The sequence below is a fragment of the Anomaloglossus baeobatrachus genome, chromosome 4 (assembly GCF_048569485.1).
Source record: "Anomaloglossus baeobatrachus isolate aAnoBae1 chromosome 4, aAnoBae1.hap1, whole genome shotgun sequence".
Classification (NCBI taxonomy): Eukaryota; Metazoa; Chordata; class Amphibia; order Anura; family Aromobatidae; genus Anomaloglossus; species Anomaloglossus baeobatrachus.
This window is the reverse complement of record NC_134356.1, coordinates 592016671-592040045: the sequence shown is the minus strand read 5'-3', so window position 1 is coordinate 592040045 and position 23375 is coordinate 592016671. Positions and strand designations below refer to the sequence as shown.

Sequence of the window (23375 nt, the reverse complement as noted above, 5' to 3'; positions counted from 1 at the left end):
GGTATAGCCTCTCTCCCCTGCCATGACAGCAGGATAGATTTTCAAGTTTTGATCAAATCACATAAACTTGTGATATCTCAAATCAGTAACATCCGTAAATTGGAGAAATTGCTGCATCTGTGTGCACCTCTGAGAACTTGTTGAACTATGTGCCATGTGGCATATTTAAAAGTATCTCTGCATTGTCTGCAAAACAGAAAAAACTAATACATACGAATAATGCCACTGTAAAAATACACTTAAAATATTCTGCCCTGTTTTAAATAACAATACTTTATGTATGACAGGCATCGCATTGGTCTAAGCTTGGAAACTTTTGAATATCAGGGGATTTATGACTCGTATAGTCAATCTGCTATCTCTATCAATTCATGTGTGACTTGAAATCTGGATTTCTTTGAGATGCTACTATCCTTGTTAAAAAAAATCATTTAGAAGACATCTCACAACTACAGTATATTCCCAGGCCAACAATGAAGGCTGATAAACCTTTTAAAACCTGTAAAGTATTAAAGTGAGATAATTGAAACTTTGGAAATTCGAATTCGTAAGGTTTGAAAAAATGATATTCCAAAAATTTGTATTTGGAAAAATTCCAGTATAGGAAAACCATTAATTTCCCTGAAAAGATTTCTATAATACACTGTATTCTCCTAGGACTGTATCCAAACCATTTCAAGCTTCTTGAAACAAACTGAGCCATAGTAATGTCAAAGAGACCTCTACAGAGAAAGGATGTTAACATGTGAAACAGTGTACTGACAGAATTTACATGTTTTTAAATAGAAAAAAAATATACAAAATGTATCCCTTTTAATCATTTGTGGTCCATTTTGTGCAAAACATTGACTCCAACTGACTTGGTCTCTGTCAGAGGTAACACCATCTTCCAGTGATGGAGATGAGTGATGTGTGATATACAGTTAGGTCCAGAAATATTTGGACAGTGACACAATTTTCGCGAGTTGAGCTCTGCATGCCACCACATTGGATTTGAAATGAAACCTCTACAACAGAATTCAAGTGCAGATTGTAACGTTTAATTTGAAGGTTTGAACAAAAATATCTGATAGAAATTGTAGGAATTGTACACATTTCTTTACAAACACTCCACATTTTAGGAGGTCAAAAGTAATTGGACAAATAAACCAAACCCAAACAAAATATTTTTATTTTCAATATTTTGTTGCGAATCCTTTGGAGGCAATCACTGCCTTAAGTCTGGAACCCATGGACATCACCAAACGCTGGGTTTCCTCCTTCTTAATGCTTTGCCAGGCCTTTACAGCCGCCGCCTTCAGGTCTTGCTTGTTTGTGGGTCTTTCCCTTCTTAAGTCTGGATTTGAGCAAGTGAAATGCATGCTCAATTGGGTTAAGATCTGGTGATTGACTTGGCCATTGCAGAATGTTCCACTTTTTTGCACTCATGAACTCCTGGGTAGCTTTGGCTGTATGCTTGGGGTCATTGTCCATCTGTACTATGAAGCGCCGTCCGATCAACTTTGCGGCATTTGGCTGAATCTGGGCTGAAAGTATATCCCGGTACACTTCAGAATTCATCCGGCTACTCTTGTCTGCTGTTATGTCATCAATAAACACAAGTGACCCAGTGCCATTGAAAGCCATGCATGCCCATGCCATCACGTTGCCTCCACCATGTTTTACAGAGGATGTGGTGTGCCTTGGATCATGTGCCGTTCCCTTTCTTCTCCAAACTTTTTCTTCCCTTCATTCTGGTACAGGTTGATCTTTGTCTCATCTGTCCATAGAATACTTTTCCAGAACTGAGCTGGCTTCATGAGGTGTTTTTCAGCAAATTTAACTCTGGCCTGTCTATTTTTGGAATTGATGAATGGTTTGCATCTAGATGTGAACCCTTTGTATTTACTTTCATGGAGTCTTCTCTTTACTGTTGACTTAGAGACAGATACACCTACTTCACTGAGAGTGTTCTGGACTTCAGTTGATGTTGTGAACGGGTTCTTCTTCACCAAAGAAAGTATACGGCGATCATCCACCACTGTTGTCATCCGTGGACGCCCAGGCCTTTTTGAGTTCCCAAGCTCACCAGTCAATTCCTTTTTTCTCAGAATGTACCCGACTGTTGATTTTGCTACTCCAAGCATGTCTGCTATCTCTCTGATGGATTTTTTCTTTTTTTTCAGCCTCAGGATGTTCTGCTTCACCTCAATTGAGAGTTCCTTAGACCGCATGTTGTCTGGTCACAGCAACAGCTTCCAAATGCAAAACCACACACCTGTAATCAACCCCAGACCTTTTAACTACTTCATTGATTACAGGTTAACGAGGGAGACGCCTTCAGAGTTAATTGCAGCCCTTAGAGTCCCTTGTCCAATTACTTTTGGTCCCTTGAAAAAGAGGAGGCTATGCATTACAGAGCTATGATTCCTAAACCCTTTCTCCGATTTGGATGTGAAAACTCTCATATTGCAGCTGGGAGTGTGCACTTTCAGCCCATATTATATATATAATTGTATTTCTGAACATGTTTTTGTAAACAGCTAAAATAACAAAACTTGTGTCACTGTCCAAATATTTCTGGCCCTGACTGTATTCCATAAAGCTCTCAATTTTCTTCCCACTAATTCACTTGCTGGAAGAAAGGAGGCCAACTGTGACCTGGATATGATAGTGCTATTCTCCAGACTACTGTCACGCTAGGTATGGAGAAGTACCAAGCAAAAGGCGAAAGGGAAACCCTGTGTCTAGGGAAGAGGGAGATGGTGACCCTTGACAAAGCCTACTGCTGGTCCCTAGGGTCCCTCACCACCCTACATAGGTTCTGCAGCTATGCGCCAAGTAGGATACCTACCCTTAAGTATCCCTAGTGCTGAGCCTTAAATAGGGGACGGGTGGGATGAGCTCTTTGTCAACACCCTTAAACACTAAAGAAGACAACAAGGAGAACCCACAGGGGAAAATGCATGAACTAGTTATCAACAGAGGACTCAGGTATAAGTTCAGCAAATTATCAGCAACAACACCAAAGCTAAGTACAAGCCCCCTGCTTGCAACCAGAGCTTGAATGAACTGAATAATATCACCAGCACAAGTCCAGGGAAGATGGGAGTATTTAAACACATGGAGATAATGAGTAGCTGATTGGAAGGAGAGCTCTGCAGGGTCTTAAAGGGGAAGAGATGCAAACCTAACCAGAAAGCTACCTAATATATTGAATACTAACAGCAGGAATAGAAAGTCAAGGAGCATTTTGTGCAGCCAAACACTGTGACCTTCTATTGCCAGAAACCACATGACTGTCTGTCATCCGTGACAACTAGGGATGCCATTTGTGGTGATGGTGCTTCTACTGCAGCTAGTAGCTCTCACATTCTTAACCATGGTATGTTTCTTTTGGTTAGTTTTAATTTTTCACTGACCTGTCCATTGTCATTGCATCATTTTTTTTACCATACATTTTATACAACGCTATAATTAACTTTTGAAATCTTTTCAACTCTAAGTAATAAAGCCTTGCCAAACAGGATGTAACACAAATGGTGGGCAGATGTATTGAGAGCAAAATGTGTCAGAAAACCACAGTATAGGTATGGCATGTATGGTTGTCAAGTTGGACTAGAAAAAACAAGTGTATATAAACAGACATGCGCAATAAAATGTTTACATGTTATTTCTATTTAAAAAAGTTCAACCCATTCCAAAAAATGATCAAATAAGAAATGCAAGGTAGTTACCTGTCCACAAAGCTAGTACCAGGGCACTGTTTGGAATGATATGTATGGATGTAAAATGTAACTATTAAGTGCTAAAAGAAACAACCACAACACACATTTTGCCAGGTATACAGTCAAAGCTTAATGGTTGGATTTGGGGAAATGTCTTCTGTACTTTAAGAAAGTAATTAATCTTCGGTCACAAAAAAAATTGCACGTGAAATGCAAAAACACACTACAGGGGCTTGTGATTGGCAAGCAAAATGTCTCTGACTAACACTGATTTCAGGTTTTTTTTTATTCCTAAACAAATATTGTACTGGCTTGCTGCTGCTTTTTAGTGCATTAAGAATTATGAAAAAAAGTGTTAATGTAGCTTTAATGCAGTAGGACAGATGGCAGCTACCCCACATGACTGATCAACCAAACTGAGTCTGACACTTCTGCTGTCTCTCTCAATTAAATATTTGTATTATTTTCAGATTACCGTACTTCATTTATCTACTTAACTGCTGCAGGTCTACATTACTGACTGGAGTATTTGTGAAATATTTCAGTTTTGTCTGTTGCTATTTTCATTGCTAAGCTGTGAACTCTGATGTCACATTATTATCCTAAAATCACCCTAAAATGACTGCTTCATTCCTTGCCTTGGTTATTATACAACTTAGGATAGTCCTTCCTGACTAATTGCACCGTACTGTGTGGTGATATATCCACAAAGGTTTATGGGGTTGTTCTTGAGGTCAGATCATTCTTCTTTGGCTGATGCAATCTTCTGCAAAATAGAAGAGCATTTTTTTGGGCCATTTATGCAAATCAAATTGCAAATTGTTTCAATTTGCATCTACCTTTGAATTTCATAAAATTTGGCACAGGTAAGAACACTAAAGCGGGCTTTACATGCTACGATATATCTAACGAGATGTCGGCGGTGTCACGTCACTAGTGACGCACATCCAGCATCGTTAGTGATATCGTAGCGTGTGACAGCTACATGCGACGGTGAACGAGCTGAAATATTCACCTTCTCGTTCATCGACGCGTTGCTTATTTTCTAAAATTCGAACGTCTGGTTGTTCATTGTTCCTGAGGCAGCACACATCGCTCCATCTGACACCCCGGGAACAATGAACTGCAGCTTACCTGCGTCCCGACGGCAATGCGGAAGGAAGGAGGTGGGCGGGATGTTTACGTCCCGCTCATCTCCGCCCCTCCGCTTCTATTGGGCGGCCGTTGTGTGATGTCGCTGTGACGCTGACATCCCTCCCCCTTCAGGAAGTGGATGTTCGCCGCTCACAGCGAGGTCGTTTGGAAGGTAAGTACGTGTGATGGGGGTTACAGCATTATGTGATACGGGCAAGAAATTGCCCGTGCCGCACAAACGAGGGGGGCAGGTGCGATCGCAAATGCGATCACACGAGAAATTGTAACGTGTAAAGCAGGCTTTAGTTTAAAATGCGGTCTTACTCATGACATGCATGTCACACTTGCCAGGTGTAGCAAGCGTGGCGAGGTGCATTCAGACCTACGTGCGTCTGAAGCACAACAACAAACACACAAAAAGGGGGGCAACAGGGACACAAAAACAATGGGAGGGTGGGCACCTCCTAACCTCACCTGCAACTGTCCCTTCTGACCTCACCAACAGTCTCCGCAACTGTCACTGAACAGGAATCACGGACCCTCGAAAGATCCTTTAGTAACCCTGACTAGTGAGAGGCAGGTGAGGTTCACTAGTCCTCACCAATGCATTAACAACACACCAGGGAAGTAAAGACAAACAGGGGGAAAATAAATAAACAAAAGGATATTGCCTGATCACAGGAACTTGACTTGCAGAACCTTCCTCAAAGGAGGCCAGGACACAAATGACTTTGTATCTTCAGCAGGGAATGCTGGGATACACCACTATGTAAAGCTGAAGGGCGTGACTACTTAGTAAGTGCAGCTGATCACTCAGCAAGGAACTGCTTTGGAAAAACTGCAAAAGCAAAACTGGCACTTAACCACTTCAATGAAGAGAGCCATTTAAACTAAACCCTTTTAAATGTAGAGAGCCAGATGAGAGGCCCCAGGCCAAAGGTTGTCACTGGTCACAACATGCAGGGAGATGATCGTGACAATGCATTGTGGAATTTGTTCTACAATCTATAAGGGATAGTGGTAGGGCTTAACAAACAAAAAAAAATGATGTGTTACTCCATAAAGGGGTTAAAAATACTTGTTCTAGAATATTATATGTAACATATAACATGTATAAAAGTAGAGAAGTCAATTACACCATGAATGATAAACCCCCAAAAAAATTACCTTCACTTGGCTCCAATGCAATAACGCAATGAAATAACTATCGCTTTTGATCTTGTAACCTGCTCCGAAAATAACTACAGTACAGCAAATGTGTTTTCTGGCTTTCATTCAGTAGAAAATAAGAGAAAATCAGCTCATGACCCGTGAACATCTTGGAAGACAATCTTCGGTTTATTGGAGGTAGAAGGTGCTTATATAAAAAGCTTGTCAGACCGGAGCGCTGGTATGTGCGGGTAATGAAGATGCAGTCCGGTACCATTCATTAAAAATGCTAGTCTTCACTCATGTCAGAACTATAATATGAGCAATGTAGCAGTAACATATTCCCGCTCATTACTTTCATTCTGTGGTTTGAAATTTAAAATATCATCTTTAGTCTTTCGAGTATAAATGTGCCCAAATACATCCTATGGATAGAATAGCTACTGAAATGGCTGTTTCTGGACTTAATAAAACCTCAAATACATCTCAGCTTTAGCCTTTCAGTACTATTTAGGACAGAGGTTAGTTCTTATCCAAGGTCTTGTGTTGGGTAAAGCTGCTTACATATCTTAAAGGGAACCTGTCAGCAGATTTGGGGCCTATAAGCTGCGGCCACCACCAGTGGGTTGTTATATACAGCATTCTAACATGCTGTATAAAAGAGCCCAGGCCACTGTGTAGAACATAAAAAACACTTTACAATACTCACCTAGCAGGTCGCTCCAGTGCAGACTGGTCAGATGGTGGCGCCGTTCTCCCGGACCAGCGTCTGCTCTTTCAACCACCTTGGTCTTCCTTCTTCTGAAGCCGGCGTGCATGACGCGTCCTACATCATACACACTCGCCGGCACGGCGCACTTTGATCTGCATTGTATTGTAGTGCGCCTGCGCAGAACCACAGTACCGGCCTGTGTGTATGACGTTGGACGTGTCATGCACGCCGGCTTCAGAAGAAGGAAGACCAAGAGGAGGTGCCGATCCCAGAGAACAGTGCCACCCATCTGACCAGTCTGCACTGAAGCAATCTCCTAGGTGAGTATTATAAAGTGTTTTTCTATGTTCTACACAGAGGCCTGGGCTCTTATATACAGCATCTTAGAATGCTGTATATAAAAACCCACTGGTGGTGGCCGCAGCTTGTAGGCCCCAAATCTGGTGACAGGTTCCCTTTAAACGGGTTGTCCACTCCTAGGAGTACCCCTTTTGATTCAACATGTTTGCCCCAGGTAAAAAAGAATATACTTAGCTACCATACCGGCGCTGAACCAGCGGTGCCGTGGCTTATGGTGTGGGGACTCACATGGGGTTGTGATGTCACATGAGCCCTACATCCAATCAGTGCTGACTTCCTTCACCCTGTCTTTGGACCAAACGAACAATCAGCAGGAAGTCATCGCTGCAGCTGTGATCACTTCCTGTTGATTAACTTGTTTGGCGGGGAGAAGGAAGCTGGAGCTGATTGGACGTGGGGCTTGCGTGACCTCACAATCCGATCGAGCCACAGCACCGCTAAAATAGTACCAATACGGGAAGTGAGTATAGTTTTTATTATTTTATCTGGGTCAAACATGTTAAATCAGAATGGGTTCTCCTAGTAGTGCTCAACTCCTTTAACTCTTTCACTCCCAAGCGATTTTCCATTTTTTTCTTGCTCTTTTTCTTTTGAGAGCCGTAACTTTTTTATTTTTCCATCAATCTTGTCATATGAGGACTCATTTTTTGTGGGTCGAGTTGTAATTTTAAATGAAACCATAAGTTGTACTATATAGTGTACTGGAAAATGGCAAAAAAAATTCCAAGTGCGGAAAAATTGCTAAAATGGGTGATTGCACAATTGTTTTGGGGGTATTTTATTCACTGTGTTCACTATATAGTATAAATGATGTGTCAGTGTGATGTCTCAGGTCGGTGCGAGTTCATAGACACCAAACATGAATAGGTTTACTTTTATCTAAGGGGTCAAAAAAAATTCAGAAGTTTCTCCCAAAAAAGTGGCGACCTGTTCTCATTTTTCGAGATATGGAACTCAGTGACAGCTTATTTTTTGCGCCTCAAGCTGACATTTTTAAGGGTATCATTTTTGCACAGATACTATGTTTTGATCTTTTTGATCACCTGTTATTGTATTTTGCGCAAAATTTGTGACAACCAAAAAATATAATTTTGACGTTTGAATTTTTTTTTACCACTATACCATTTATGGATCAATTTATTTTATATTTTGATAGCTCGGACATTTCTGAACACGGTGATACCAAAGATGTGTATACTTTTATTTTTTTAACCCTTTAATTTTCAGTTGGGTGAATGGGGGATGATCAGCAGAAATGCTGCGCTTTTGTTACAGCTGCTACTTTGCTGGCTATAAAAGGAACTACGTCATGATAGCGACAGGAGTCATCACATAGCCCTGTGCTACCATGGCAACAGTCGGCTCCCCATCTGGCCTCTGATGGCGGCTGGGAAAGGTGCGTTCCCTGCTGCGGCACTTAAAATTGCGCTGTCACATTTTGACTGCGCAATTTAACAAGTTAACAGGTGCGTGTGGATTGTGGATCCACATGCGCCTGCAAGGCAAACATGTCTGCTGTTCAAATCAGCAAACGTGTAGGTATTACCGCCAGCTCACCACAGCAGTCGGTGGTGATTACCCCAACATGATTTAGGACGCACTGTTATGTCCTAAGTCGTGAAGGTGTTAAAAAGGACCTGTCAACTGATTCATGCTGCTTAAAACAGTTAACAGCAGCCTTATAATAATAATAATATTTATTCATTTATATAGCGCTGTTAATTCCACAGCACTTTACATACAATGACAACACTGTCCCCATTGGGGCTCACAATCAGTATGTTTGTTTGGAGTGTGGGAGGAAACCCACACAAACACGGGAAGAACATACAAACTCCTTGCAGATAGTGTCCTTGGTGGGATTTGAACCCAGGACCCCAGCGCTGTAAGACTGCAGTGCTAACCACTGAGCCACCGTGCCTTACTACACAATTGCAGCTCAGTAAGTGACACATCGCTGAAATCAGGATCTTTGTCTCTACATTTTGCTGCTCTCCGATGGAGTAGAGGGACCCTTGTGACAGATTCTCTTTAAAACGTCTGTTTCTTAAGTTCCCTATTTTAGGTTTTCCAGATATTTTCCGACTTCAATAAGTCGCACAATTTTTGCACAAATATACTCCAGTTCCCCCTGGAGTGGTTTTATGTATGGCACAATTTTTGATGACACTTTGTAAATTGCACACATTTTTGCACGGTTTAATTCCCAAAATAGAAGGTTACGACAAAAAAATTGTTTTTTTATACGTAAATTTGTTCAACTGTTCAGCGGGAAAAAACAGCAACGGATCCAAAATAGAAGTGATACGTCCGGTAATTCAAGTACCTTTTGCACGGATTATTCTAAATTCACGTATAAATTAGGTAAATGCAATATTGCTACTAAACAATATTCTGCAATTACATCTCAACCTGGGAGGAATTAAGATTCTGTCTCTTCGAGCTCAAAATATCTCTTATCCGACAACATCTGCTGCAACATTTCATTACCGCGCCGGCCTCCCGTGTAATGCTGCATATTGATCACTCTTTGTTTTTCTTTATTAATAAAAATCTGGCAAATTAACCATCTACAATACAATAGATAAACATCTGTGTAAGAGATAATACATCTTTTCACGACAGACACCGATTGTTGAAAACTACAAGCCTCTCATGGTCACAGCAATCTTTAAAGACAAGATTAAAAATCCTTGCATGAATCTGAGAAGGCAATTAAAGGAAATGAAAACCCGAATTATATCCAAGGAATTGCAGCTGCGGTGCAGTACCAGACACGGCCTGTGGGCAAACATGGCGCCGGTTATGGAACAAAAGCAACATTTTTTTTTGCTTTATTTACAAAAAAAAGAGACAGTTACACTCTGAAGTGCTAAAGCATGAAAACCATGAATGTAAGAATATAGACATGCGCTACTGGTAAAGAAAATGTAAGAAAAAAACAGATATTTAGCATACAAAAATGGCCATTTTATATCTGCCCAGTAGCCACGTCATGGTGTCTCTCGTATACTGGACACCTCTCTCTGGGTTAAAAACCTCCAGTGTATGGGTAAGTAGGGACCTGCTATAGAGAATAAAATCACCTGTGGCTAGTGGGGGAGAGGTGTACAGTCAGAGGGCATGACTCCATATTCTAGACGAAAAACTGACAGCACTCCCAAAGCTGCAATCTGAACAGGTGCATAACTGAACATGACATAAAATGACAAAAAAAGAGACAGTTGCACTCTGAAATGCTAAAGTATGAAAACTGTGAATGTAAGAATATAGATATGCATTACTGCTAAAGGAAATCTAAGAAACAAATTGAGATATTTAGCATACAAAAATAGGCATTTTTATATCTGCCCAGTAGCCACGCCTAGGCATATCTCATATCTTGAATACTAGTTTTTTGGGGTTTTTTTTCTCCTGTGTGTAAGGCTATAACAGTATAAAAAAATCTGTCCAATTTTCATCCAGAAAAGCGTGACTCTTTTTTTCTCCCTTGTCATCCAGGTACAATCCGTTTTTTTGTTCAGCAGCTATTATTCAGTTTCTATGTTACAGACTTAGACTTGTATGGGTGTCTCATCAATTTTCCAGAGGAAAAAAGGGCCACGTTGTGATTTTTTTAAGGCCTCCTTCACACATCTCTGTCTCCGATACGTGTAATGCTCGTTTTCACAAGTACCTGAGACACGGGCACACGTAGACCCATAAAAATTATTAGGAGATGCTGGGATTTCTATATATACAGTACATAACAGGAGACACTGGGGGAATTGACATCACAGGAGGGGATGGGGCATATATGTCGCGGGCGGGGAAGGACGCCGCTGCGCCGCGCTCGCTAACGCTCGGGTCCGGCGCTGCTGCGATGGCTGCTCGGTGGCTCGAGCGGTGGGCCGGATCCGGGGACTCGAGCGACACTCCTCGCCCGTGAGTGAAATGGGGTAGTTTGGTTTGGGGATTTGGTCCGTGACGCCCCCCACGGGTTGTGGTGAGGTTGGGCACCACCGCTGCTGGTGACGGGGATCCCGGGAGCGATGGTAGGGAGCAGCTGGGATGTTGTTTCCCCCCTCCGTGGGTAGGGGTTGGTGGTCCCGGGGCCCGGTGAGGTGACGGGGAGGCAGGGTTGGCAAGGTGCAGGGTCGCCTGGACTGCGCAGCACGGTGCCGGATGGCACATTAGTACTCACTCAGCCACAAATGTACGCAAAGTCTCTGGTAAACCAAACGGCTGGATGGACAGGTCCCGCAGCCGGCTGCTGGGACTTCTCCCGGACGGTTGGTGGTGGCTGCCTTTCCCTGCACCTTTCTGTATGTTCGGTCCCGATGGATTCCCACCGGTAACCCGCTCCCCAGCGTGTGTATGTGCCGGAGGAGCCCTTTTGCCCGCAGGCTCTGGCCCTTGGAACTCTAGCTGTGGCGGTAGCTGTATTTCCTTTTGCTGGTCAGACGGTTGCCTTCAATCGGGTCTTGGCTGTTAGGAAACCCCTGGGGTTCCGGTCACTGACGGATTTGACCTCTAATGGCGACTCCAAGCCTGGTCGGGGTCCGTAGGCCCTGCCTGTGTGTGCTGGCTTCACTTCGCTCCCCGGTTCGGTACCGGCGGGCCACCGCCCGTCCCCGGTCCTACGGTTCCGCGTTGATCTGCCTCTCCTGCAGACGGCCACCACCGTCTGCCAACCTTGCTCTTAGTGCCAGTGCCACACACCCGGACACGGTCAGTTTACGCCTCACTTCTCACCCTCTCTCCTTCACTTCCCTAACTGAACTGCACTCTCACTTCCTTTTCCCGCCTCCAGGACTGTGAACTCCTCAGTGGGTGGGGCCAACCGCCTGGCTCCACCCCACCTGGTGTGGACATCAGCCCCTGGAGGGAGGCAACAAGGATTTTGTGTCTGGCTGATGTGCCTGTCTCGGGGTGGGGGTGTGTGTTGTAGTACCTGTGACAACCTGGCTAGTCCAGGGTGCCACAGATACATCACAGGAGATGCTGGTGGCATCTACACCACAGGAGACTCTGGCAGCATACACATAAAAGGAGACGCTGGGGCATATCATCACAGGAGGAGAAGCAAGCATATACAACATCATATCACTATCTAATATATATAATATATATAATATATACAGTATACATATATTCATCACTAGGTAAGCTGTGGGCCATAGACAGAGGAGGGGAACAAACATTACTGGGGGCACAGACATCACCAGGGGGCACAGACATCACCAGGGGGCACATACATCACTGGGAAGAAGATACACCACTGGGGTGGGGGTACATACATTATATCAGTGGAGCTATATACATACCTGGGTTGCACAAACATACAAACATTGCTGGAGGTCCCAAGCAGCCCTAAAAACTCTGGGGGGGGGCACAGACAGTCCTGGGGGCCTTGGTGGGGCATACACAGCTCTGGGGATGCTAGGAGGGTATAGACAGTCCTGAGGCCCTGGGGATACTGGGTGGCACAAACAGTCCTTGGGTGCTGGAGGGGGCACAGACAGCTCTAAGATGCTGGGGGGCACAGACAGTACTGGTGGCATGGATAAGCCGCTCCTCTCCTTTGGGACAGGAGCGCATCACGTGATTACCCTGTTTAAAGTACGTCCTCACTCTTGCATTGGCCAGCATGAGGACGTAATCTTCCAGTGTAGGCATCACAGCGTTCACCATTGAATGCTGCATGTGCATGTGGAGTTTAAAGGGCCGGTAGCCAGCAAGAGACGGCTACTGCAAGAGCACTGCGGTCCCTGGGTATCTGCCCAGGGGCCGCAAAAAATATCATTGCAGGCCACATGTGGCCTGTGGCCGGAGGTTCCCCACCCCTGCTCTAGATGATGCAAATCTTGGAAACCTTTAGCTGCAGCAGGACAAGAGATAATCAAGATTGCAAACATAACTTTATTTCTACTGTAGGACTTGGATAACAGTAAATGCAGAGAACGAAAGGAATAGTTCTTGTTTATTACAGCTTCTGTTATTAACAGAGGTACCAGGTTAGAAATTACTATGGTAGTAGCGGCTCATCACTTTGGATTAGCAATACGATTTGAGCCCCACAATGTTCCTGTGTCTAACTTACTTCCTATGGCCCAGCCTCAGAGCAGTACCTTACTGTTCTTGTGCGGTTAGTCCAATATTCCTTACAAAACTGATCTACTCTGATCACAGTCCCACTAAGGCTATGTTCATATTGCATTTTAAGCTACTCTCAGTGCTCCTGTTGGGACTTATGTATAAAGCCCTGGAAAACAGGATTCGGATGTTTGCACTGATGAGGTCATTGACTTTAATTATGTAGTTGTGACGCCCTGGCCTATCAGGGTATTGTGCAATCTGCCCTCCTGTGCAATATCCACCTCCTCCTTCCTAATCAAAATCCTAGGAACACGCTGCACCACACCCACCAGACAAACCAGTGGAAAGCCTGAGTGGAATAGGGTCGCCCACTTGTGGGGTTGGTAAGGGGGGGTCATGAGTGTCAGGAGACAGTTAGTTAAGCAGTGACTCTCAAGAAGAGAGGTCACAAGTCGGTTGAGGAGTAACTCTCAAGAGTAGAGGTCAGGAGCTGGGCTCCTTGGAACTACTAGGTAGCAGACTTTGGTCTGGGCCTGGTAGGAGCTGGACCCCGGTCACAGGGGATTGTGACAAGGGGCACAGACTGTTGAGGAGGACAGCCGGCGGCCTTGTGCCATCACCGGGCAGGGGCCAGGGCACGACGGGGTACGTGGACCCTAGGTCAGGGTGTAGCTTCAGGCGTCCTGACAATTTACCCGACGAGGACGGAGCCTTCAAGATCCATTCTCCACCCGCTCCAAAATCAGGGTACTAGTGCAACGAGGGGGATAGGACTTTCCACTACACGGTCCAGAAAATCCAAAGCGTGAACCCTGAGAGCAAGCTCCCACAGTTAGCCACACTGGGGAGCGGGACCCGATTAGTTTCACACTAAAGGGACCAACTAGAAGACAAGGTGCCACAGGAAAAGGTCACAGGCCAACAGGCAACACCAACGGGCACGGGACCTAGGCGGCAGCGGTGTCCAGAACTTTGGTTTACTACAGTTGTTGGTGTCAGCGTTATTGGACTGAGTACCAAGTGACCCTTACCTCCCCAATGGCACCTCCCTGTCACCATCACCGAGTCCCAGGGTATCCCCCTACCCATGGAGGGGTTAAACACCTAGCTGCCCACAGCATTGCCACTGGGTACTTCCAACCGCAGCAGTGGTACTCCAACTTACCATGCACTGCGGGTGGTGTCGCAAACTTTCCACACATCCCCTGTACATAACCCTCCTTTGTTTGAGGAACTACACGACCCCTGGGTCCGGAGCCCTCTCGAGCCACCACGGATCCGGATCCGAGCAGCCCAGCTGACGACGCGGGGGCGACACATAGTTATTCTGTGCTCTGTCGGACATAATTTTTGGCAGTGTCCGCCTTATGTGGTCACCGAGTCATAAGCGCTTTGGTGCTAGCTTGAAACAGAGATTCTACTCACAGATGGACTTCATATATGTACCACACATGGCATTTATATTGGATATTAGGATTTTTTTGGGCATAGATATGAACATTTAATAATCACATTGCCATTTGTTTGTTGACAAATTCTGACATAAATGTCCTCTGGCATACATCAAAATGTACTGAGGTGTTGAAAAAACAATAGTGCACACTTTTTCTGTGTAAACAAGAATTAAAACGGAACATCAGTAGACATATAGTAATGGTATTAAGGAGCTTTGTTGGTCGACAGCTTTCTAAAGGCCGCTTTACACGCTGCCACATCGCTAAAGCGATCTCGTTGGGGTTACGGAATTTGTGACGCACATCCGGCCGCGTTAGCGATGTTGTTGCGTGTGACACCTATTAGCGATTTTGAATCGTTGCAAAAACGTTCAAAATCGCTAAACGGTGACATGCCCCCTGTGAGACTGTGACCGGGGTTATCTATGACGGCCGGTATGTCTCGCCCAGGTTGTGCTCACTCCATGATAGAAAGTAAATCCACTATAGGGTTAATGCTGTTTCCCTACAGGCTTAAGGAAGGGTTAAAAGGAAACAGGAACGAGGGCAGGTGTGCCGGATGTGGGGAGTGATCACAACTCCCTGGGTTCTCTGCTGGAGAGACATGTATATTGCTGTGGACGTTTGTTTGGACATTAAACACCGTGTGCTGTGAACCTTACTGCCTGGATCCCGTGTCTTCTGCTGCGCAGCCGACCGTGCTACCTCACATATGGTGGAGAATCGGCGGGCATGCCAGCCGGTGAGGTGTACCTTCCTTTTCTGGTAACCCGGTAGCACATGTCCTGGATTCAAGCAGCTATACTACGGCCCAAACCCAGTGACGCCATGGAGGACATACTAAAGCAGTTGGCTCAAGCTACTGCACAGCAACAACAGGTGAATACCCACCTGCTCCGGACGTTGGAGCAACAGCAGCGACAAGCTGATGCACAGCAGCAACAAGTTGATGCACAGCGGCAACAAGCTGATGCACAGCGGCAACAACACCAGCAATCCTTGATATTGCAGGAAAAAAGGCACCAAGAACAGATGGTTCTCCTGGCCAAGTCAATCCGTGCCGGACCGGCAGCAACAACCCCGGGACCGGGTGACGACAGCAGCGTCCGGAAAGCGGTGAGACAAGCGTTACAAAAGATGACCCCGGGGGATGATGTGGAAGCGTTCCTGGCAGTGTTTGAGCGGGTGGCCGAGCGGGAAAAGCTGCCGACCCCCCAGTGGGCTGAGGTATTGTCACCCTATCTGACGGGGGAACCCCAAAAAGCGTACCTGGACCTCTGTACCGAGGACGCCATTGACTATGTGACCCTGAAAGCCGAAATACTGGCTCGGTTGGGGGTGAATACTTATGTACGGGCTCAGCGGGTAAATCAGTGGTTCTATGAGGAAGCCAAACCCGTACGCTCCCAGGCCTATGACTTATTACATCTTGTAAAAAAGTGGTTGCAGCCTGACACTCTGAGCCCGGCGCAAATGGTGGAAAGGGTAGTAGTGGATCGTTTTGTGCGCACTTTACCCGTCACCGTTCAACGGTGGGTAGGACAGGGTGACCCGAGTACCCTGGACCAATTAGTGTCCCTGGTAGAGCGGCATGTGGCTACGCAGGACTTGATACGGGACACTGAGACTTTGCGTACCGCCCGTCGGTCCGGCCCCTCCAAGCCTAGGGCCAAGGACCCACCGCTGACAACGGTACAGGAGTCCGCTACCGTCCCGGCTGAGGCCGCGCCCGCTGTTCCTGAGGTCCGGAAGGCTCTGTACCCTAAACGACAACTTGTCAAGGGGGTTTCCTTCCCTATTAGATGTTGGCGGTGCCAGCGGGTGGGACATATGGAAGCCCAGTGTCCACTGACCACGGAGCCCATGGATTGTGGGGTTACCCGGCGGGGTTCAATGTATGCTCAGGTGGTGTGTACCGCTGACCTGGTTCCCCCAGAGACTGAGCCACACTTGTGCCAAATACAGGTGAATGGATGTCCGGTTACAGGATTGTTGGATTCCGGAAGCTTAGTGACCCTTGTGCGAGCCACCTTGAGGGCTAAAGTAAAGGCCACAGGACGTACCGTGGGGGTGGTTTGCATACATGGGGACCGCCGAGACTATCCCACGGGGATGGTCACCATCACAGCACCTTGCGGTCAGGTGCAACATGAAGTGGGACTTCTGAACACTCTTCCTTATGACGTGATCCTAGGAAGGGATCTGCCCTATTTTTGGACTTTATGGAGGGGACCCCCTAAGTCCCCTCAGGTATTGGTCAGTCCGGGACCTGAACCCTACAATCCTGAATCTGGGACGCCTGCCGTAGGGGTCACCATGATAGGGACAGAGTGTGAACCCGATAGGTCACCCCTAGAGGTATTGGCAGGAGAGGCTGAAATGGTCGAGCCCATCCCGGAGTTGGAGGCATCCCCGGATACGTTTGGGACAGCCCAACTCCAGGACCCTACATTAATACATGCCCGGAATCGGGTGATAGTAATTGACGGGGTGGCACAGCTGCCCGGTGCCCAGGTAAGGTACCCCCATTTCGCTCTCAAGCAGGATTTACTCTACAGGGTAGATGAAATACGGGGCGTGGGGGTAGAGCAGTTGGTGGTGCCCCAGCCGTATCGCCGGCGGGTCCTCGACTTGGCTCATAAACACCTGATGAGTGGTCACCTAGGGGTCAAGAAAACGCAGGAGCGAATATTGCAAAGGTTTTATTGGCCCGGGGTCTTTGGAGAGGTAAAACGGTTCTGCGAAACCTGCCCGGAGTGTCAGCTTACCGCACCCCTGGCCCACTTTCGCAGTCCGTTGGTACCATTACCCATTATAGAAGTCCCTTTTGAACGGATAGGAATGGATCTGGTGGGGCCCCTCGTAAAGTCTGCTCGAGGGCACCAACACATCCTAGTGATCGTTGACTATGCCACCCGGTATCCAGAGGCGATACCTCTCAGACATACTGCAGCAAAGCTTATAGCTCGGGAGTTGTTTGCTGTGTTCTGCCGGGTGGGGTTGCCCAAGGAGATCCTTACGGATCAGGGGACCCCATTCATGTCTAAAGTGACCAAAGAGCTGTGCCGGCTACTCCAGATCAAGCAGTTGCGTACGTCTGTGTATCATCCTCAGACGGATGGGTTAGTAGAACGATTCAATAAAACCCTGAAAACCATGCTAAAAAGGGTGATCTCCAAAGACGGGAAAGACTGGGATATGATGCTTCCCTATTTGATGTTTGCCATCCGTGAGGTGCCACAGGCATCCACGGGGTTTTCGCCTTTTGAGTTGTTATACGGGCGACATCCCCGAGGATTGTTGGACCTGGCAAAGGAAACATGGGAGCAAGAGCCCACCCCCCATAAAAGTGTGATTGAACACATTTTAGGAATGCAGAACCGCATAAGCGCGGTCATGCCAATTGTAAAGGAGCATTTACAGGAGGCTCAGGCCGCGCAAAGCGGCCGCTACAATAGACAAGCCACCGTGCGGACCTTTAAACCCGGGGATCGGGTGTTGGTATTAATCCCCCCGGCGGAGAGTAAATTCCTGGCTCAGTGGCAAGGCCCCTACGAGATAAAGGAAAGAGTCGGGGTGGTCAACTATAAAGTATTGCAGCCCGGTAGGCGGAAACCTGAACAAATATACCATGTCAACCTATTAAAACCGTGGCAGGATCGGGAAAGCCTGATGGTTGAGTTTCCCCCATCTCCCTCCTCTTCGGGTCGTTCACTCCCGGCTTCAACGACCTCCGGAGAGGACGAACCGGAAGTAAGGATCGGAGAAGCCCTCACCAAGCAACAGAGGCGAGAGGCCAGACGACTGGTTCAGCAGAACCCCGATGTCTTCTCCGAGTTGCCGGGTAGGACCAGTCTGATACGACATGACATTGTCACCGAGCCTCACCTGAAGGTACGCCTGAAGTCATACCGCGTGCCGGAGGCTCGAAGACAAGCCATATCAGAGGAAGTGAAGACAATGCTACGCCTGGGGGTCATCGAAAAATCCCGGAGTGAATGGGCTAGTCCCATTGTCCTAATACCAAAACCCGATGGCTCCTTAAGGTTCTGCAATGACTTCCGGAGATTGAACGAAATATCCAAGTTCGATCTCTACCCCATGCCCCGGGTGGATGAGCTGATTGATAGGCTGGGACAGGCGCGATATTTTACCACGCTCGACCTGACCAAGGGGTACTGGCAGGTGCCACTGACGGAGTCCGCCAAGGAGAAAACCGCTTTTGTTACGCCGGAGGGTCTCTTCCACTATGTTGTCTTGCCTTTTGGGTTACATGGCGCTCCGGCCACGTTCCAGAGGTTGATGGACTTGGTGCTGGAACCTCACCAGGCGTATGCATCAGCGTACCTTGATGACATCATTATTTACAGCTCCGATTGGCAGACCCACTTGGAACAGGTACAAGCGGTGGTGGACGCGCTTCGAACAGCCGGATTGACAGCCAATCCCAAGAAATGTGCGTTGGGACTCACGGAAGCCCGCTACTTGGGCTACGTGATAGGCCAAGGGGTGATTAAGCCCCAAATTAACAAGGTTGAGGCGATCCAGAAGTGGCCTAGACCCCTGACCACGAAGCAGGTTAGGGCCTTCCTGGGTATCGTGGGGTACTACAGGAGGTTTGTAATGGATTTTGCGGGACTATCAGCCCCCTTGACGGACCTTCTCAAAGGTAAGAAGTCCGTCATGGTGCGGTGGACTCCGCAGGCCGAGGACTCCTTCCGGGCCCTGAAGGAGGTCCTGTGCGGACAGCCCGTTCTGGTCAACCCTGATTTCCGGAAGGAGTTCATTGTACAGACTGACGCCTCGGAGGTCGGCCTGGGGGCAGTGCTGTCTCAGGTGGTTCAGGGGGAGGAACACCCCGTCACCTTCTTGAGTAGGAAGCTCACCCCTCCCGAGCGGAATTATAGCGTAGTGGAGAAGGAGTGCCTGGCGATCAAGTGGGCCTTGGAGTCCCTACGCTATTACCTGCTGGGACGGCAGTTTCGCTTGGTGACTGATCACTCTCCGCTGGTCTGGATGAGGTCCGCCAAGGAACGGAATGCCCGGGTTACCCGGTGGTTCCTTTCTCTGCAGAACTTCCGGTTTACGGTTGAACACCGGGCCGGTAGGTTGCAGGGCAACGCCGATGCCTTGTCCCGCGGCCCGTGTTTGATGGCTGGAGTTCAACCCCGCACGCTTGAACTGAGGGGGGGGGTATGTGAGACTGTGACCGGGGTTATCTATGACGGCCGGTATGTCTCGCCCAGGTTGTGCTCACTCCATGATAGAAAGTAAATCCACTATAGGGTTAATGCTGTTTCCCTACAGGCTTAAGGAAGGGTTAAAAGGAAACAGGAACGAGGGCAGGTGTGCCGGATGTGGGGAGTGATCACAACTCCCTGGGTTCTCTGCTGGAGAGACATGTATATTGCTGTGGACGTTTGTTTGGACATTAAACACCGTGTGCTGTGAACCTTACTGCCTGGATCCCGTGTCTTCTGCTGCGCAGCCGACCGTGCTACCTCACACCCCCTACTCTCGATTATCGTTGCTGCTGCAGTAACGATGTTGTTCGTCGTTCCTGGGGCAGCACACATCGCTACGTGTGACACCGCAGGAACGAGGAACCTCTCCTTACCTGCGTCCCGCCCACAATGAGGAAGGAAGGAGGTGGGCGTGATGTTCGTCCTGCCCATCTCCGCCCCTCCACTTCTATTGGGCGGCCGCTTAGTGACATCGCTGTGACACCAAACGAACCGCCCCCTTAGAAAGGAGGCGGTTTGCCGGTCACAGCGACGTCGCTAGGAAGGTAAGTAGTGTGACGGTTCTGAGCGATGTTGTGCGCCACGGGCAGCGATTTGCCAGTGTCGCACAACCGATGGGGGTGGGTACGCATGCTAGCGATATCGGTAACGATATCTCAGCGTGTAAAGCGGCCTTAAGGAGAACAGAATGAAGCTTAATTACCCAAAGAAATAAAAAGTAAGGGTTACTTTACACATTGTGACATCGCTAGCACCGGCTAGCGATGTCGAGCGCGATAGTACCCGCCCCCGTCGCACATGCGATATCTGATGATCGCTGCCGTAGTGAACATTATCGCTACGGCAGCTTCACATGCACATACCTGGTCGGCGACGTCTCAGTGACCACCGAACAATCCCTCCTTCAAGGGGGAGGTGCGTTTTGGTGTCTCCGCGACTTCACCGCGACGTCACTAAGCGCCCGGCCAATAGAAGCGGAGGGGCGGAGATGAGCGGGGCGTAACATCCCGCCCACCTCCCTCCTTCCTCATTGCCGCTGGACGCAGGTAAGGAGATGTTTGTCGCTGCTGCGGCTTCACACCCAGCGATGTGTAGTGCTACAGGAACGACAAACAACATCGTATCTGCAGCAGGAGCGACGTTATGAAAATGAACAACATGACACAGATCAGCGATTTTTGACTGTTTTGCGCTCGTTCATCGTCGCTCCTAGGATTTACACATTGCGATACGCTACCTGCGCCATATGTGCGTCACAACCGTGACCCCAACGATATATCGGTAGCGATGTCGCAACGTGTAAAGTACCCCTTAGAATCTACAGCAGATTTGTCACTTGTCCTATGCTCCCCTATATGTTACACTTATAGCTGTAGGACATGCCGTCACACTTTAGTCCCAGGGTCAAAGGATGCACAAAGGACACAAGACTAGGATGGGCTGAAGTTTGAATTATCTCAGGAACTGCATTTTATCTTATTCTTGGAGAACCCCTTTAACCCCATTATGACTGTGGACGTATATATACGTCCTAGGTCATGTCCCCCTGGTAACCGGAGGCTCTGGCAGCGAGCCCATGGTAATCCCAGCACGTGTCTGCTGATTCAATCAGTAGATGTGCAGCTAACAGGCGCGGGTGGATCAGAGATCCACCCGTGCCTGCTTACCACTTAGATTGTGCTATCAAATACTGACAGTGCAATTTAAATGGCCATGGCGTGGATCACACCACTCCCCACAGCCATCGAGTAACGCGGGGTCAGCTGATGACCCTTGATGCTAGCAAGACATATTTCCTGTGAAAGCCAAAAGAGCTGACTCTCACAGGAACGCTGCAATTCTGCTGAGCAGAGCAATGCTGCTCTGATCATCAGAAATTAACAAAGTGATCAGCCTGTGCAGTGATAAAGTCCCCTAGGGGGGACTAGTAAAATAAATAAAAAATGTAACAAACAAACTAAAAAAAATATGAAAAAATAAAAAAAACTAAAAAGTTCAAATCACTCACTTTTGCTCCATTGAAAATAGAACAATAAAAAATATACACATTTTTGGTATCACCGGGTTCATAAATGCCTGATCTATCAAAATATAAAATCAATTAAGCTGATTGGTACATGGCGCGGTAATAAAAAAAAAATTCCAATCTTCAAAATTACGTTTTTTTTCTACATGCAATAACAGGCGATGAAAACGTAGCATCTGCACAAAAATGGTAGAACTAAAAATGCCAGCTCAAGACGTAAAAAATAAACTGTCCCTCAGCCATAGATCCTGAAAATGAGAACGCTACGGGAAAATGGCGACAAAAACGCAATTTTTAGGGGGACAGATAAAAAAAACTATGCATATTTGGTATCTACAAACTCGTACTGACCTGAGACTTTATACCAACACATCAGTTTTCCCATATAGAGAACAGGGTGACTAAAAGACCCCCAAAACAATCTTGCAATTGCACTTTTTTGCAATTTTATCGCACTTGGATTTTTTTTTACCATTTTCCAGTACACTATTTGGTACAACTATCGGTTTTATTCATAAGTACAACTCATCCCCCTAAAGCAAGCACTCATACGGCAATACTGAATAAAAAAGTTATGGCTCTTGGAAGAAGGGCAGGAAAAAATGAAAATGAAAAATGGAAAATCGCCGAGGGGTGAAGGGGTTAAGGATCTTTTTATGGTGTATATATACTATAAACTGTAAAAATATTACTCAACTAACGTCCTCCACTGTTTAGTGCATAGCAATACATGTGTTAATAATAACCTTACCAGCTACGTATAACAAAACATTCTGTCACTGAGGGCTGCGGACGTGTGAAGAAGTCACACAATTGTATAGTGCGCTTATAAAATAGGCACAGCTGTTTCTCGCAAGGTACCTGCCAAATGTGGACTAATCAGGCACTTTGTCTACCGCAATCGGTTGCTTTTATTCTCTAAACAGTTGCATTCCCAATCCCAGACTGATTACAGCCATAGGAGCCAATTAGCACCTCGAGTGAGAATACATATTTATCTCAATGACTCCGCCATGAACTGTGCACACTTTTCATCCAGAGCTTTGAAAAAAATAGAAAAATAATATTTTGATTGACTAAACCATTACTGAGATTTTTTTTTACAATTCTAATCTAAGGCCTGAAGCTCATAAGTGTCATCTTGCTCATCATACATCACCGCGAAACCAGGTCTGCACACGCTCAAATCGGAGAGGTAATTGTCTGCTTTTGGACAGCTCCAGAGTAAATGAGATGTAACATCTGCAAACCAGATGAAATATTCAGGAATATCCTGTGTGGTGAAATTTTGTCTGGATATATTCCTATGTATCCATGTGTGCTATGGCACATCAATAACACATGGAGCGAGCAGTGACTTTACCTCTCGCAGCGAGCAATCAGAGCAAAAGTGGTTTCTGGCCACTTAGAAATCACAGCGCATCTATGTTTCATGGTCTGCAAAATCAAATTTCTTGATTAAGTTAAAATGGAACATTAAAGGACAAAGCTAAAGCTGTTCCGAAATAAGGT

At 46.7% G+C, this 23375-nt stretch overlaps 1 protein-coding gene across 2 annotated transcripts in view; it reads right to left on the bottom strand.

Moving 5' to 3' along the window:
- The window catches only part of TACR1 (tachykinin receptor 1), a 425739-nt gene that overhangs the window by 350970 nt on the left and 51394 nt on the right, over nucleotides 1-23375 (bottom strand). The gene's annotated exons all lie outside the window — the stretch shown is intronic.